Below are 18,536 nucleotides of genomic sequence, written 5' to 3' on the forward strand. Positions count from 1 at the left end.
CAGTAGTGATACTTTAACATCAGAACCCTAATCATATCTATATCAGACTACATGGTTGATCAAATGTTTTTCTTCTGCATTTCTTCTCCCACAGTTCTTACTCTGGGTGTGAATAGAATTCTTTGTTCTGAGTTCCTTTAGACTGTCCACAGCCATTGCATTGCTGCTATTAGAGAAGTCCATTACGTTCAGTTGTGCCACGGTGTATCAGTCTCTGTGTTCTGTTTCTGCTCCTTTCACTCTGTAACAATTCCTGGAGGTCATTCCAGTTCCCATGGAATTCCTCCAGTTCTTTATTCCTTTCAGCACAATAACATTCCATAACCAATATATACCACAATTTATTGAGCCATTCCCCATTTGATGTACACCCCCTCATTTTCCAATTTTTTACAACAAGAGCCCAGTTATAAATATCTTTTGTACAAGTCTTTTTGCTTATTATCTCTTTAGGATACAAACCCAGCAGTGGTATGGCTGCGTTGAAGGATAGGCAGGCTTTTAAAGTCCTTTGTGCAGAGTTCCAAATTGCCCTCCAGAATGGTTGGACCAATTCACATCTCTACCAGCAGTGTATTAGTGTCACAATTCTGCCATATCCCCTCCAAAATTTATCAGTTTTCTTTGCTGCCATTTTGGCCAGTCTGCTATGTGTAAGGTTGTTTTAATTTGCACTTCTCTAATCAGAAGGGATTTAGAACAATTTTTCATGTTCTCATTGATAGTGTTGATTTCATCATGTGAAAACTGCCTAATCATGTCCCTTGGCCATTTATCAATTGGGGAATGGCTTGGTTTTTTGTAAATTGACTTATTTCCTTATATATTTGTGAAATTAAACCTATATCAGGGAGTTTTATTATATAAATGTTCTCCCAGTTTGTTGCCTTCCTTCTAATTTTGATTGCATTGGTTTTGTTTGTACAAAAAAATTTTTAATTTGATATAATCAAAGCCATTCATTTTACATTTTGCAATGATATCTATCTTTTTCTTGGTCTTGAAATCTTTCCTTTCCCATAGATCCGACAGTTATACTATTCTACATTCACATAATTTACTTATGGTTTCCTTCTTTATATTTTAGCTACTTACTCATTTTGAATTTATCTTGGTGTAAGGTGTAAGATGTTGATCTAAACTTAATTTTTCCCATACTGTTTTCCACTTTTCCGAGCACTTTTTGTCAAATACTGAGTTCTTGTACCAAAAGGCAGGGTCTTTGGGTTTACTGAACATTAGCTTGCTGAGTTCATTTATTCCTAGTCTATTCCATTGATCCACCCTTCTGTCTCTTAGCCAGTACCATATTCTTTTAATGACTACTGCTTTATAGTACTATTGATGATGTGGTACTGCTAGGCACTCATCCTTCACATTTTTTTTTATTTCACTTGATATTCTTCCAGATGAACTTTGTTATAATTTTTTTCTAATACTATGAAAATATTTTTTCTTAGTTTGATAGGTATGGCAATGAATATGTAGTTTAATTTAGATGGGATTCCTACCCAGGAGTAACTACTGTTTTTCCAGTTGTTTAAATGTAGTTTTAATTGGGTGAAAATTGTTTTGTAGTTGTGTTCATATAATTCCAGTGTTTGTCTTGCCAGATAAATTCCTAAATATTTAATATAGAGCAGTGATGGGCAATGTTATCAAAAAGTAGGTAATCTAGCAGGTCTCAGGAAATTTGGATAGTGAGGAGGGATAAAGGGTGATGAGGTGAATTGGAAGTGGAATGAAGAAGATAGCTGAGTGTAGGGAAGGGATGAATAAGGTGGTATATAGGAAGGTAAAGGAATGGATGGGAGTATACAGGACAGCAGCTCAAATGGGCTTATTCATTGAGGCTAAAGACAGAGGATACTGAGGAAATAGGCTGAGGTTCTTCAATCAGGGCAGGTATCTCTAAGGTATCAATAGGAGTTGGGCCAGTCAGAAATGTTTTATATCTGGCTGGAGGACTTCTCTTGTTAATTTCTAAGTCCCTTGAGGGAGGAGACAAAAGGTCTCGGATAGACTTCCTGCCAAGATGGATGCTTGAGGTTCCCTCAAGAAATAAAAGAAAATAATTCCTTCCCTCTTTAGCCCTTACCTTAATCTTTGATACAATGATTCACCAGAGACTTGTATAGGCAACAAAAGGGATTTATTAAAGTAAGTAATAATCAGATGGAAAAAGGATTTAGGTTTTCTAACTGCTGCTAGGGAAAAGGCTGGTGTTAGGGAATGGGTCGCAGGAGAGGGTTAGACTGAGAGAGTCCGGCTCTCCTGGTCAGGAAGGTGTGACTGCCTTTGAAGTAAAGTATTTATCAAATCACTAAATTAGGGGTAACTAGTTTTAGGATGCCCTACTTGCCTGCAGGAAACTAAACTCACAATGCCTAATCACCAAGTCACCCTTCGTCCCAGGCCCCAAAGGGAAATTCAGGGAAAAAAGCAGGGATGTAATATGGAGAGATCAGGGAAAGGACCAGATAAATCAGCTAGGTCCAAATGTCCCAAAAGACAGAAACACAGGCCAAGGCAGAGCCAAAAGTACAGTCAACAGACAAAGCCAAAGCCAGAAAGCGAAAGCCCTGTCAGTTGGAACTTCAGCCCTATTTATAGCCTCAGGCTCCAACTGACTTTCTGAAAATTCCAAACTCCTAACTGCCAGGGCTGCTTATAGTTGAACTTAGCAAAAGCAAATGCTTCTGTAGCATCCTTGCATTACAGAAAACTATGCCTATGGGCCAGATGTAGCCCCCTGAAATGTTATATATGGCATTGCCACATTATTCCTAATCTGATGAATACAATGAGTAGGATACAATACAATGAAACTTCAAAAGACTTGCCTTAGAAACAGACCTACAGATGAGCATTTCCTTTCCTTTGCCCCTTCTTTAAAACATTTGCCCATCACTGGTCTAGAGTGATTTAAAGTGTGGTTTCTCTTTCTAACTCATTGTGCTAAGTTTTGTTAGAAATATATGGAAATGCTGATGACTTACAAGGGTTTATCTTGTACTCTACAACTTGGCTAAAATTATTAATTATATCCATTACTCTTTTAGTTGATTTTCTGGGGTTCTTTAAGTATACCATCATGTCATCTGCAAAGAGTAATAGTTTAGTTTCCTCATTGCCTACTTTCATCCCTTCAATTTCTTTTTTCTTCTCTAATTGCAAGTATTAGCATTTCTGGAACAATATTAAATATAGAGGAGATAATGGACATTCTGGGTTCACTCCTGATATTATTGGAAGGCTTCTAACTTGTCACCATTTTAGATACTTGCTGATGATTTTAAATATATACTGTTTATTATATTGATGAATGACCCTTGTAGTCCTATCTTTTCTAGTGTTTTCAATAGGAATGGCTGTTTATTTTGTCAAAGGCCTTTTTCTGCATCTATTGAGATAATCATGTGTTTTCTCTTGCTTTGGTTGTTGATATGGTCCATTATGTGGATGGTTTTCCTTATATTAAATCATTCTTGTAATCCTTGTATAAATCCCAGCTGGTCAAAGTAAATAATCATTTCAATAACTTGCTGGAATCTTTTTGCTAGCATTCTATTTAAGATTTTTGCATCTATGTTCATTAGAGAGATTAGTCTATAGTTTTCTTTGTTTTTGGTCTACCTGGCTTTAGAATCAGTACCATATTTGTGTTATAAAAGGAATTTGGTAAAACACCTTCTTTGCTTCTTTTGTCAAATAGTTTTTATAGTATTGACATTTGCTGTTCTTTAAACATTTGATAGAATTCACTTGTTAATCCATCTGGCCCTAGGGATTTTTCCTTAGGAAGTTCCTTTTTGGCTTGTTCAATTTCTTTTTCTGAGATGCAATTGTTTAAGAATTCTATTTCCTCTTTAGTTAACCTAGGCAATTTATGTTTTATAAATATTCAACCATTTCCCCTAGATTTTCATATTTATTGCCATATAATTGAGCAAGGTAGTTATTGATTTTTTTTTATCCTGGGACTCCATTCTAGGAGCATAGGGCCACAACCAGTAAGCAATGGGTCGCTCAGGGTCACCCAGCTGGGAAGTGTCTGAGCCCGGATTTGAACCTAGTACCTTTCGTCTCTAGGCCTGGCTCTCAATCCACTGAGCTAGCCCAGCTGCCCCTACTTTAGGTTGCAGTTTCTTTAGCAGATGTAGTTTTTACAGGGTGGGGTTGCTAGCCCCACTCCCAACCCTCCTCCTTTTTCATCTGGGCTAGGGACTGTCCTTAACCCAGGAGTGGTAAGGGTGGGCGATAGGGGTCAAGTGACTTGCCCAAGGTCACACAGCTGGAAATGTCCGAGGCCGGACTTGAACCTAGGACCTCCAGTCTCTAGGCCTGGCTCTCAATCCACTGAGCCACCCAGCTGCCCCTGTAGTTATTGATAATTAACTTAATTTTTTCTACATTAGAGTTGATATGGCCCTTTTCATATTTGATACTGTTAATTTGCTTCTTTCTGTTTTATTAAATTAAGTAGTACTTTAGTTATTTTATTTGTTTTTTCAAAGTTTCAACTCCTAGTCTTATTAATTAGTTTAATAGTTCTTTTACATTCAATTTTATAAATTTATTCTTTAATTTTTAATTTTTAGGATTTCCAGTTTAGTTTTTTTTATGTGGGGACTTTTAATTTGTTCTTTTTCTAATTTTTTAAGTTGCAAGTCCAATTCATTAATCTCTACCCTTACTATTTTATTGGTATAGGATCTCAGTGATATAAGTTTTCTCCTGAGTACTGCTTTGGCTATAACCCATAGGTTTTGATATATCTCCTCAATTTCATTCTCCTTAATAAAGTCTGTAATTGTTCCTATGATTTCTTCTTTGATCCACTAGTTATGGAGAAGTAGATTATTTAGTTTCCAATTAACTTTAAATTTGCCTTTCCAAGGTCCCTTGTTCATTATAATTTTTATAGGATTATGATCTGAAAAAGTGGCATTTTTTATTTCTGCTTTTCTGTATTTGTTTGCAATATTTCTATGCCCAATTACATGGTCTATCTTCTTAGATGTACCATGTATTGCTGTGTAGAAGGTATATTCCTTTTTATCCTTGTTCAATTTTCTCTAGATTTTCATTAACTAATTTCTCTAGCATTTCATTTCATTAATTCACTTACTTCTTTTTATTTATTTTTGGCTTGATTCATCTAATTTTGAAAGAGGAAGGTTGAGATTCCCCCTCCCCCAACCCAGTATGGTCTTTCTATCTATTTCCTCCTTGAGACCCTTCAATTTTTCCTTTAGAAATCTAGATACTATACCATTTGGTGCATAAATGTTTAGTATTGATATTACTTCATTTTTATAGTACCTTTTAACAAAATGTTATTTCATTCCTTATCTCTTTTAATCGGATCAATTTCTACTTTGGATTTGTCTGGTATCATGATTGATATTCCTGCTTTTTTTACTTTAAATGATGCATAAAACATTTTTTCCAGCCTTTTACCTTGAATCTTTGTGTGTCACTCTGCCTCTGTTTACTTTTAATGGGTGAGTTCATCCCATTAGCATTTAGAATTATGATTATTAACTGTATATTGCCCTCCATAGTATTATTCCATTTAGATCCTTCTCTATTACCTTTCACTTTCTTCCTCCCTCACCAGTGTTTAGTTTTTCATTACCCCTCTCCAGATTCCCCTCCCTTCAGTTACCCCGTCCTTTCCCTTGTCTTATTCCCATTCTTTTCTGTAGGGTAATAGAATTCTATAGTCCACTGAGTATATTATTTTTTCACTCCATGAGCCAGTTAAAATGAGAGAAAAGTTTTAGCACTGCCCATCACCACCCTTATCCTTCACTCTCTGTAGTTATTTTTCTCACCTCTTAATGTTACATAATTTACCGCATTCTACCTCTCTCTGTCATTTTCTCTCAGTGTAATCCTTTCTTTCAGCCCATGATTGATCTTGTTACATGTCATCCATATGCAAACATATCATATCATACATCCATATCATTCAATATAATCACATTTACATATATATCATATCATCACATATCATCATATATTTAATATTATCATAATCAGTTTACTTCTCCACCCTCTTTCTGAGTAAATTCCTTCTAACTTCTCTACTATTAAGAATAATTTTTGAGAATTACAGAAATCCTCTGTCCATGTAAACATATAAAACATTTTTAACTTAATGAGTCCCTTAAATTTTATTTCTTATTTACTTTTCGGTTCTTCTCTTATGTCTTGTGTTTGGACTTCAAATTTTTTCTTTAGGTCTGACATTCCTCAGGAGTGGTTGGAAATCTTGTATCTTATTGCATGTACACTTTTTAACCTAAAATAATACACTCAGGTTTGCTCAATAGGTGACTCTGGGTTGTAAACACAAAACTTTTGCCATCCCAAATATATTCCATGCCTTTTGATACTTTAATGTAGAAAATGCTAGTTCCTGTGTGATTCTGATTGTCTTTCCATGGCATTTGAATAGTTTATGGCTTCTTGAAGAATTTTTTCCTTGGCTTGGTGGCTCTTGAATTTAACTATTACATTCCTAGAAGTAGTCCACTAATTCTCAGATTGTCTTGCCTAGATCTATTTTCTCGGTCAGGTATTTTTCCAATAAGATATTTCCTGTTTCCCTCCATTTTTTTCATTCCTTTGATTCTGCTTTATTGTTTCTTGATTTCTCACGAAATCATTGGCTTCTAGATGGTCAATTCTGATTTTTAAGTCATGATTTTCCTCTGTCAGTTATTGGTTCTCCTTTTTCAAATGGCCCATTTCTTCTTGCATCACTTTCCTTTCCTATTGCATTACTTTCATTGTCTTTTCCACTTTCTCTCTACCTCTCCTAATTGGTTTTTGAAGTCTTTTTTGATATCTTCCAGACTCTGTGTCCAATTCATAGTTTTCTTTTGGGCTTTGTATTTGTTTCCTTTGCTTCTACCACCCCCTTCTGTGTTTGCACATTGCTCTTTTTGTATCCATAAAAATTCTTTAGATCCTTTTTTTGGTTGTTTGCTCATTCTTCTTATCTAATTAAAGGTAGGCTCTGTTTTATGGGAAGTTGGGTACCCTATTAAACTTCAAGCCCTCTTTGGTGCTATTTTCAGATTGTTTTCTGGGTTTTTACTAGTTTACCAGATGGTCTGAGGACTAAGAGCTCAGATAGCTCCCTCCCTTTGTTTATTCAATTGACCCTTGAGATATTTCTAGCTTAAAGACTTTCCCAAGTTTTGGGTATAAGCTTTTGATCACAGTCTGAACTTGATCAAGTCAGGTGTTGATAAAATTCTAGCCTCAGGCTTAACCTCAAGAAAATTTTCTTTCTTTTTTCTTTTTTTTAACATTTAATATTATTTATTTTTTAGAAAACTTAACATGCTTACATGATTCATGCTCTTACTTTCCCCTTCACTCCCTGGCTCCCCTCTCCCCCATAGCCAATGCTCATTTACACTGGTTTTAACATGTGTCATTGATTAAGACCTATTTCCAAATTGTTGAGAGTTGCTTTGGTGGGGTAGTTTTGAGTCTACATCCCCTATCATGTCCACCTCAAACCATGTGTTCAAGCAGTTGCTTTTCTTCTGTGTTTCCACTCCTGTAGTTCTTCCTCTGAATGTGGGTAGAGTTCTTTTCCATAAATGCCTCAGAATTGTCCTGGATCATTGCATTGCTGCTAGTACAGACATCCTTTACATTCTATTTTACCACAGTGTATCAGTCTTTGTGTACAACATTTTTCTGGCTCGGCTCCTTTCACTCTGCATCAATTCCTAGAGGTTTTTCCAGTTCACATGGAATTCCTCCAGTTTATTATTCCTTTGAGCACAATAGTATTACATCACCAACATATACCACAATTTGTTCAGCCATTTCCCAATTGAAGGGCATGACCTCACTTTCCAGGTTTTTGCCAACACAAAGAGGACAGCTATAAATATTTTCATACAAATCTTTTTATCTATGATCTCTTTGGTGTACAAACCCAATAATGGCATGGCTGGATCAAAGGGCAGGCATTCTTTTATAGCCCTTTGAGGATAGTTCCAAATTGCCTTCCAGAATGATTTGATCAGTTCACAGCTCCATCAGCAATGCATTAATGTCCCAATTTTGCCATATCCCCTCCAACATTCATTACTCTCTCCTTCTATCATTTCAGCCAATCTTCTAGGTGTGAGATGATATTTCAGAGTTGTTTTGATTTGCATTTCTCTAATTAATAGACATTTAAAACACTTTCTCATGTGCTTATTGATAGTTTTGATTTCTTTATCTGATAATTCCCTATTCATGTCTCTTGCCCATTTATCAATTGGGGAATGGCTTGATTTTTTATACAACTGATTTAACTCATTGTATATTTGAGTAATTAGACCCCTGTGAGAGTTTTTTGTAATAAAGGTTTTTTTTTCCCAATTTGTTGTTTACCTTCTGATTTTGGCTGCATTCTTTTAGTTTGAACAAAAGCTTTTTGAGTTTGATATAATCAAAATCATTTATTTTACATTTTGTAATTTTCTCTAACTCTTGCTTGGTTTAAAAATCTTTCCTTTCCCAGAGATCTTACAAGTATACTATTCTGTGTTCACTTAAATTATTTATAGCCTCCCTCTTTATATTCAAGTCATTCACTCATTCTGAATTTATCTTGGTGTAGGGTGTGAGATATTGGTCTAAACCTAATCCCCTATTGTTTTTCAAATTTCCCAGCAGTTTTTGTCAAATAGTGGATATTTGTCCCAAAAGTTGGGCTCTTTGGATTTATCATATACTATCTTGCTGATGTCACTTAACCCAAGTCTATTCCACTGATTCTCCCTTCTGTCTCTTAGCCAGTACCATACTGTTTTGATGACTGCTGATTTATAGTATAGTTTAATATCTGGTACTGCTAGGCCACCTTCCTTCACACGCATTTTTTTTGTTATTTCTCTTGATATTCTTTATCTTTTGTTCTTTGAAATGAACTTTGTTATAGTTTTTTCTAATTCAGTAAAAAAGTTTTTTGGTAATTTGATAGGTATGGCACTAAATAGGTAAATTAATTTGGGTAAAATGGTCATTTTTATTATGTTAGCTCATCCTACCCATGAACAATCAATGTTTTTCCAATTGTTTAGACCTAGTTTTAATTGTTTGGAAAGTGTGTTGTAGTTGTTTCCGTATAATTGCTAAGTTTGTTTTGGTAGATAGATTCCTAAGTATTTTATATTGCCTAGAGTGATTTTAAATGGTGTTTCTCTTTCTACCTCTTGCTGCTGTGATGTGTTGGAAATATACAGAAATGCTGATAATTTTTGTGCATTTATTTTGTATCCTGCAACTTTGCTAAAGTTGTTGATTATTTCTACCAGCTTCCAAGTTGATTCTCTAGGTTTTTTTAAGTAGACCATCATATCATCTGCAAAGATTGATAGCTCAGTCTCCTCATTGCCTATTTTGATACCTTCAATTTCTTTTTCTTCAATTTCTTTTTTTCCTTCAATTTCTTTTTTCTTTAATTGTTATTGCTAGTGTTTTTAGTAGAATGTTAAATAATAGAGGTGATAATGGGCATCCTTATTTCACTCCTGATCTTATTGGGTAGGTTTCTAATTTTTCCCCGTTGCATATGATGATTGTTGATGGCTTTAGGTACATACTGTTTATTATTTTTAGGAAAGGTCCTTCTATTCCTACATTTTCCAGGGTTTTCAATAGGAATGGGTGCTATATTTTTTTCAAAGGCTTTTTCAGCATCTATTGAGATAATTATATGGCTTTTGTTTGTTAGATTGTTGATATGGTCAATTATGTGGATGGTTTCCTAATGTTGAACCATCCTTGCATTCCTGGTATAAATCCTACCCGATCATGATTCATGATCCTCTTGATCACTTGCTGAAGGCTCTTTGCTAGTATTCTTTTTTAAGATTTTTGCATCTATGTTCATTAGGGAGATTGGTCTGTACTTTTCTTTCTCTGTTTTTGATCTATCTGGCTTTGAAATCATTACCATATTTGTGTCATAAAAGGAATTTGGTAGGACTCCTTCTTTGCTTATTATATAAAATAATTTGTATAGTACTAGGATTATTTGCTCTTTAAATGTCTGATAGAATTCACTTGTGAATCCATCAGGCCCTGGTGATTTTTTCTTAGGGAATTCTTTGATGGCTTGTTCAATTTCTTTTCTGATATGGAATTATTTAGGTATTCTATTTCATCTACTGTTAATCTAGGCAATTTATATTTTTGTAAATATTCATCCATATCTACTAGATTGCTATATTTATTGCCATATAATGGGGCAAAACAGTTTTTAATGAGTTCCTTAATTTCCCCTTCATTAGAGGTGAGGTCTCCCTTTTTATCTTTAATACTGTCAATTTGGTTTTCTTCTTTCCTTTTTTTATTAGATTGACCAGTACTTTATCAATTTTATCTGTTTTTTTCAAAATACCAGCTTCTATTTTTATTTATTAATTCAATTGTTCTTTCACTTTCATTTTTCTTAATTTCTCCCTTGATTTTTAGTATTTCTAATTAAGTTTTCATCTGGGGATTTTTAATTTGCTCCCTTTCTAGTTTTCTATGTTGTATGCCCAATTCATTAATCTCTGCCCTCCCTAATTTGTTAATATATACATTCAAGGATATAAATTTCCCTCTGAGTACTGCCTTGGCTGCATCTCACAGAGTTTGGTAGGATGTCTCATCATTGTCATTCTCTTCAATGAATTTGTTCATTGTTTCTATGATTTCTTCTTTGACAAATTGGTTTTGGAGAATCATATTATTTAATTTCCAATTAGTTTTTGATTCGCCGGTCCAGGTGCTCTTACTAATTATTATTTTTATTGCATTATGATCTGAGAAGGTTACATTTATTATTTCTGCTCTTTTGCATTTCTTTGCAATGTTTCTATGCCCTATTACATGGTCAGTCTTTGTGAATGTACCATGTGTAGCTGAAAAGAAGGTGTATTCCTTTTTGTTCTTATTTATTTTTCACCACATATCAAATGTAATTTTTCTAGGACTTCATTCACCTCTCTTATCTCTTTCTTATTTGTTTTTGATTTGATTTATCTAGATCTGACAGAGGAATATTTAGATCTCCTACTATTATGGTTTTATTATCTATTTCCTTCTTGAGCTCTGTCAGTTTCTCCTTTATGAATTTGTATGCTATGCTATTTGGTGTATACATATTGAGCATTGTTATTTCCTCATTGTCTATACTGCCTTTTATCAGAATTTAATTACCTTCCCTATCTTTTTTAATCATATCCATTTTTACTTTGGCTTTGTCAGAAATCATGATCTCCACTCCTGCCTTCTTTTTCTCATTTGAAACCCAAAAAGTTTTGCTCAAGCCATTGACCTTAAACCTGTGTATGTCTATCTGCCTCATATGTGTTTCTTGTAGAAAACATATGGTAGGCTTTTGGTTTCTAATCCACTCTGAAATTTGCTTCTGTTTTATGGGTGAGTTCATCCCATTCACATTCAGAATTATAATTATCATTGTGTAGTCTCCAACATTTTGGTATCCTCTCCTAGTTCTACTCCTTCTTCTTGCACTGTTTCCTTTTAAACCAGTAGTTTCCTTTAAGCCAGCAACCCTTGTCTCCTCCCTGGATTTACTTTCCTTTCTACTCTCTCCCTTATTATTCACCTTTTTTTTTTATTTTTAAGGCCTAAGGAATTCCCTCACCCTCCTTTTCCCCTTCCTTTTTTGAGTTCCCCACTCCCCTGCTCCCCTTGGTTTATCCCTTCTGACTTTATCAATAGGGTTAGGTAGTTTTATATCCCAATGGATATAGTTACTCTTCCCTCTCAGGGTTAATTACACTGAGAGTAAGGTTTAAATATTACCTCTTAATGCTCTCTTCATCTCCTTCTTATAATAGTCTTCATCCCTTACTCTTCCCATGCCCTCTTTGTATCCTATTTTTCTTATTCATTCAAGTTTCTCTTGGTGTCCTCTACTATTCACCCCCTCTTCCCCACCCCCCATATCATCTTATACCATTTAGTATTCCAACCTCTCCCTGGGAATAATTCTTCTAATTACTATAATAGTGAATAGAGTTCACTACAGAGAATTATACATAACATTTCTCCACATAGGAATACAGATAACTAGATCTTATTGAAGCAATTAAAGAGGCAAATTTATAAAATAAGAGTTTCCTTACTTTCCCTTCTGTTTCTTATTTACGTTTTCATGTTTCTCTTGATTTTGTGGTTGAATATCAAACTTTCCATGTAGTCCTGGTCTTTTCTGTGCAAATACTTGGAAATCATCTATCTTGTTGAATACCCAAACTTTACCCTGGAAGTATATAGTCACTTTTGATGGGTAGGTGATCCTTGGATGTAGACCCAGTTCTCTTGCCTTTCTGAATATCATATTCCAAGCCTTGTGGTCTTTTAGTGTGGAAGCTACCAGATCCTGTGTGATCTTGATTGGTGCTCCTTGATATCTGAATTGTCTCTTTCTGGTTTCTTGAATATTTTTTTCTTTTGCTTGGAAGCTCTTGAATTTGGCTATTATATTCCTCGAATGTTGTCTTTTCAGGGTCTAGTGTATAGGGTGATCTATGCATCCTTTCAATGTATATATTGCCCTCTTGTTGTAGAGCTTCAGGGCAGTTTTGCTGAATAATTTCTTTTAGTATGGAGTCCAAATTTCTATTAATTTCTGCTTTTTCAGGAAGAGGAATGATTCTCAAATTGTCTCTTCTAGACCTGTTTTCTTGGTCTATCAATGTCTCATTGATATATTTCATGTATTGTTCTATTTTATCAGTCTTTTGACTTTGCTTTATTTGTTCTTGCTGTCTTGAGAGATCATTGGCTTCTACTTGCCCAATTCTGGTCTTTAGAGACTGGTTTTCTGTTATAATCTTTTGATTTTCCTTTTGGGTTTGGTCTATCCTTTTTTCTAGCTGTTTGATTTTGGTCTCTAATTTACTTATCAATTCTTTTGATTTAGGGACATCTTTTTCAAATTGCTCAATTCTAGCCTTTTAAGACTGGTTTTCCTATTCAATCTGGTTATTTCTGGTCTTCAATTTACTTGCCTCACTTTCCAATTGTGAAATTCTGCCTTTTAAACTCTTATTTTCTTGCCAGATCTCTTCCATCTTTCTCATAATCTCAGATTTGAACTCTACAAGAGTTTGGGACCAGTTTTCATTTTTTTGGGAAGGTTTGGATGTGGTTACTTGTTTGTTCTCCTCTGCTGTTTGCTCGGTTGTCTGGATTTTTTTCTGTGTAAAAGTTGTCAAGTGTTAAAAGTTTTTTCTTCATCTTTCTCTTCTGGGGTTCCTGTGTCTTGCTTCCCATTTTTATCCCAGCTCCCTCTCAGCTTTATCCTCACTCCCAGGGTCTGTCTGTACTCTTTAGACTCTTGAGGTCTCAGGTCTAGTTGTTCTCAGGGTCAAGCCTCCTGGTGGTCCCCTTTCTTGTTCTTCTGTCTTAAGCTCCTTTTACAGTCTCAAGGCACTGCTTCCACAGTTATGCTCCCCTCTGCCCTGGATCCCCACTCAAGGTCAGTGCCTGTGCTCAGGATCCACAACTGCACCTGTGCTCAGGGTCTGTGTTCAAAGTCCCTTCAAGTTATTTTTCTTGAGGTGATCTTGATTCAGTCAGGCATACCCTTGATTACCCTGTCCTAGAGCTTCACCTTTAGTTTTAGGCAGAAAGATCCCAGGGAGAATTCTGTCCTCACCCCAAATTTTGGACAATGTTCTCATCCCAAACTCATACTAAGATGTTTTGTTTCACTCTGGGCCCACACAGATGTGCTCCCTTCTACCCAGATTGCCCTGGGCTGGGACCCCAGACTTCTCCAAAGTTTTGAAATTTCAAAGGGTGTGAGTTGGCTTGGATACTATTTGCCACAGCAGTACCTCAGGGTCTGCCTGTTAATTAGGGCTTAAGTTAAGAACCTGTCAGAGCAGATATGGGAAGGTGTGGGCTTTGGTTTGCTCTTGGCTTGCTCTTCATTCACTGCTTTGACTCCTGCTAGCTCTGATCTCCTCTCCCCTCAGTTCCCAAGATAATCTCTGCCTACCTTTTGGGTTTTTCATTTTTTGACAATTGTTTCACTCTTTCTCCTTTTCATTCTTTCATTCTTGTATTTCTTTTGTGGCAATATTTTACTCTTGATCAGAGAGGATTTTTGTGGTTAAACAGAGCTGCTGTCCTAGTTACTCCTACATCTTGACTTAACCCTATATGTTTTCTAAAATGATTGTATATGTTTTGTTTTATGGTTTAGAAAAAATTGACTATAACTAATTAGTGCTTATATTGTAGGGTAGCATAACCTCAGTTCATTCTTACCTCACCTATAAAATGAATCTGTCATTGATGCTCAAATAAAATTTATGTCAGTAAGATGCACAGCACACTTGTAAAAAGTCCAGTAAGCAAAACAAATAACCACACCAGGAAGTACTTCTGAATTATTTGGTTAATTAAAATTAGAAGTATAAAATGAGAGAAAAGAATTAGTTCCCCAAGTAGTCAAGTGGTTGAGCTTATTTTTAATTGAAGGTCAAATTTTAAGTGGTTTTATTTATTGGGCAAGAAATTTGTACAACATAAAGTTTAAAAGTTATGTGCTATTGCATTTGAAATCTATATTCATCCTGGATAAAAAAACAAACAAACAAACTATGCTTTTAAACTTCACTGTATCAGATGGTTTTACATATCCCACAATGTATATAATGTTCCATGGGGAAAAGATTTTTTTGGCATTGAATACAAGAAAGCCATTAAAGAATTTCAAAACAACTACAGGCACGCATTTCATCTTACCACTTGAATGATAATGTAGTAAAATGGTATACAAATGGACAATAACAAAGTAGAATTATTTTTCCTGGAAGAGAATTGAACACTTAAAGTAGTGGGAAGAAATCATCATCTCACAGTAAAGAAGTTATAGATACTTTACATAAATATTTTTTCCATAAGTATTTTGGTCTAAAATTTCATTAATTGCAGGATAGTTATTTTTGTAATTATTATAATCATTTAAAATAATGTTGTTTTGTGTTATTAAATTAATTATTTTACTGATTTATTTTTGTTTTTAAATCACTTAAGTTTCTTCTCCACTTTCTGGCTGATTTTTGAATAATGCTATTAAGGAAAAAATTCAATTATTTAATAAGTATAATGCATTATGACTATGGATCATATAAGGAAAATTATGCTAGCATAACATAGGTGGTATTACTTTTATTTTGACTTACTTAATGTCTGGTAGCAGAATCACTATGAGATCATCTCTTCTATAATAAGAAAATTAATGAAAATAAAAAAAATAAAAAGATTTTTAAAATCCTCAGTAAAATTGGTCAATATATTAAAAAATCCACCATTATATGCAATATTATACAACTATGGACCTCACAGCTCTTCAAAGTTATTGGAAGAGATTTTACATATGTATATATATTTTTTTCCTCTAGGGCTAAGTTTATTTGTAATTTTATAACATTCATTATGTTTATTTTGTGGTTATTACTCTTACAATTTATTTTGTTTTCATTTTTTTCTTCTTTGGTATTCACATAATCTAAATTTTGCTCTGTATTCTTTTTCTACCTCCTTGTGAATAATATTATTTGATAAGTTTCTTTCTGTATATATGTCTATTTTTTGTCATCTATTGCATCTATTTCTATTTTAAAGAACACTAAGAAGAGAAAAATACGCAAAATAACCAATACATTTAAATACAGCTGACAACTAAAGAGATTTTACACACCTCTGGATCTCCTACCTGTGAGAAAAGAGTATGTATTAGGTAAGAGGATATTCTCTTCTCATATCACTTATTCTGTGTCATTCTCATTCTTTATCATTCTAAGCTATTCATTTTTTATTCTTTTTTGATCTTTCATTTGTACTTTCTTGAGCCTAAGTTAACTTTTTTGGCTCTACTTTAATTTACATCAGCTTGTGTGGAATTGTTTCAAATACTTCTATGTATTCATCACATTTATTATTTTTTACAATACAATAATATTCCATAACATTAGTATTCTTCCTAATACTTATCAGAAAAAAACCATGACTAAAATGACCATTGTCCTTATCATTATTATTAATAATCATTTTTTTTCAATTACCTCCTTTTGGTACGAGCCTCTAAGTGGCATTTCTGGTTCAAAAGATATGAATTTTTTTCAGTTTTAGTTATTTTTAATGAGAATCATTAAGTCAATTTGAAATGTTAATAAGCTACTAAATGTATTATGCATACATATGCTGCCTTCCAAAATCAGCAAATGAAGTAAGTTACAGAAATTTGCCTATACTTAACTTGCCACTTCTATACAGTTAATGATTCAGAGATTTGCACTAATCCTTTAATTAAAATAAGTGAATTGGTTATATTGTACATAATTTATTTTTGCATATATTTCTATAGTCATTATTCAATGGGTAATATTATCTTTCAAAGATTTTATTAATGTAAGAGCCTTTATCCTTAGTACTGCCATAATCCAAAATTTAAGGGGTTAGAGATTATCTAGATTTGGTAACCTCTCTACAGTACATTATGGAAAATACTTTTCATAACATATTCAATGTTTTAATGCATAGTTCAATCCTTTAATTAACCAGTTATACCATAATAGCATCACTTTTAATAAAAATAAATTACTTAAAAATACAAGAAGTTCCAAAATATCATTGCATTCTTTAAAGTTAATGATTAGCCAAAGCTAATTAGATTGAATGTGCATGCATTAGAAATTCACACCTAGATTTGGCTGCATAAGAAGAAAATATTAACCCCTCCATTTAATAATTTGCAAGGAAATCCTTGTGCCCATTTGTTCCAAACATAGCCTGGAGAGCTTATTCCTCCCTGATGACCTTAAAGGTACTACAATATCTGGTGGAGTGGTAGGTCTGCCTACAGCTCTTCCTCACAAATATAGAGGAAAGTTTGGATGGAAATGGAAATAATTCCTTGAGAATCTTAAGTACAACATTATTCTATATGACTATAAATAAAAGAATTTTAAAAAATAATCTTTCATCTACATGTATGCTATGCTACCCATGAATCGTTTAAACTATTTTATTGAATTTTGAAAGTCTAAAAATAAATGTACATGTAAATAGAAGAATTCTCAGAGGAATAAAAGGAGTAGAAATATCTAATTAAAAAGAGTTTTAAAATTTTGTCCTAAACATAATTAAAAAAGTAAATGACACTAAAATGATATTTTTCATAGCCAATTATAGTATTTGTGAAAAGGCACATTTTTAATATGTCACAAGCAGTATATGATAGTAAAAATATTTCACTGTAGTGAAGATAAAAACACACTGTTTACATAGAGTCTATGGTATTTATGTGCTATTCGACCATTGAATTCTTGAAGTCTCAGTTTCCATATTTAAAAAAAAATTAAACAATTATAGTATCTCCAAAATAAGGTTGTTTTAAAGAACACATTCTGCAAACTGTTAAGAAGGGACTAAATGAGATCTTTTTAAATTTTATTTAATGTTAAAATGGAAACTTTCTTTAACTTCCTAACCCTGTTAGAAATGTCTTTTTAGTCAGAAGAGTCATTGTGGAGAATTTGAGGTAGTACATGGGTGAAAGTCATGCAGGATGTAATGGAGTGGATGTGTTCGGATTTGAACCACTTGAGGGATGTTATACATTGATGAAATCATCAATAGGAAGAAGTAAAATAGCTTTGCAACAATGTGAATAAATCTTTAGAAATTCTTAAGATCTTAGTTTAATGACTGATTAAATTTTATCTAGAAAATGTTTCTAATTTTTCATATTTACTCAACTTAGTGATTTTTCTTCACTTTCCTATACCTGAAAGTATTAGAGAAGATTCTGGGCATTATGCAAGTAAAATAAAAAATAGAATATTTAGATCAAAATTCTGAAATTAATATTTTCAAAAATATAAAACTTTTATAATATCAGAATGAAAAATGAATGGCATCTAATCAACTAAATAAAGAAATGGACAAGAAAGAAATAAAGAAATAAAACCCAATTATGTAATAAATCATATTAATAAGAGTAACAAAAATCATCAGTACAGAAGCCATTTTAAAAGATAAGCAAGATACCATTCTATTTCCTTTTAAAATTATAAAAATTGAGAAACAAAAAATATTTCCTTAATGTTTTAAGTAATAGCTATCATTATAAATAGCAATCAAAAAGTAGAGTCCTTTTAAATAAGATCAGAGGAAAAGCTAGGATATTCAATTATTTGATATAATACTATAATTGTTTTGAGTTTAATTTTTTTTCAAATATTTATTAATATTCATTTTTAACATGGTTACATGATTCATGCTCTTACTTTCCCCTTCACCCCCCGCAATCTCCCCACCCATGGCCGATGCACATTTCCACTAGTTTTGTCATGTGTCCTTGATCAAGACCAATTTCCAAATTGTTGGTAGTTGCATTGGTGTGGTACTTTCGAGTCCACACGCTCAATCATGTCCACCCCGACCCATGCGTTCAAGCAGTTGTTTTTCTT

This window comes from Gracilinanus agilis, chromosome 4 (assembly GCF_016433145.1).
Source record: "Gracilinanus agilis isolate LMUSP501 chromosome 4, AgileGrace, whole genome shotgun sequence".
NCBI lineage: Eukaryota > Metazoa > Chordata > Mammalia > Didelphimorphia > Didelphidae > Gracilinanus > Gracilinanus agilis.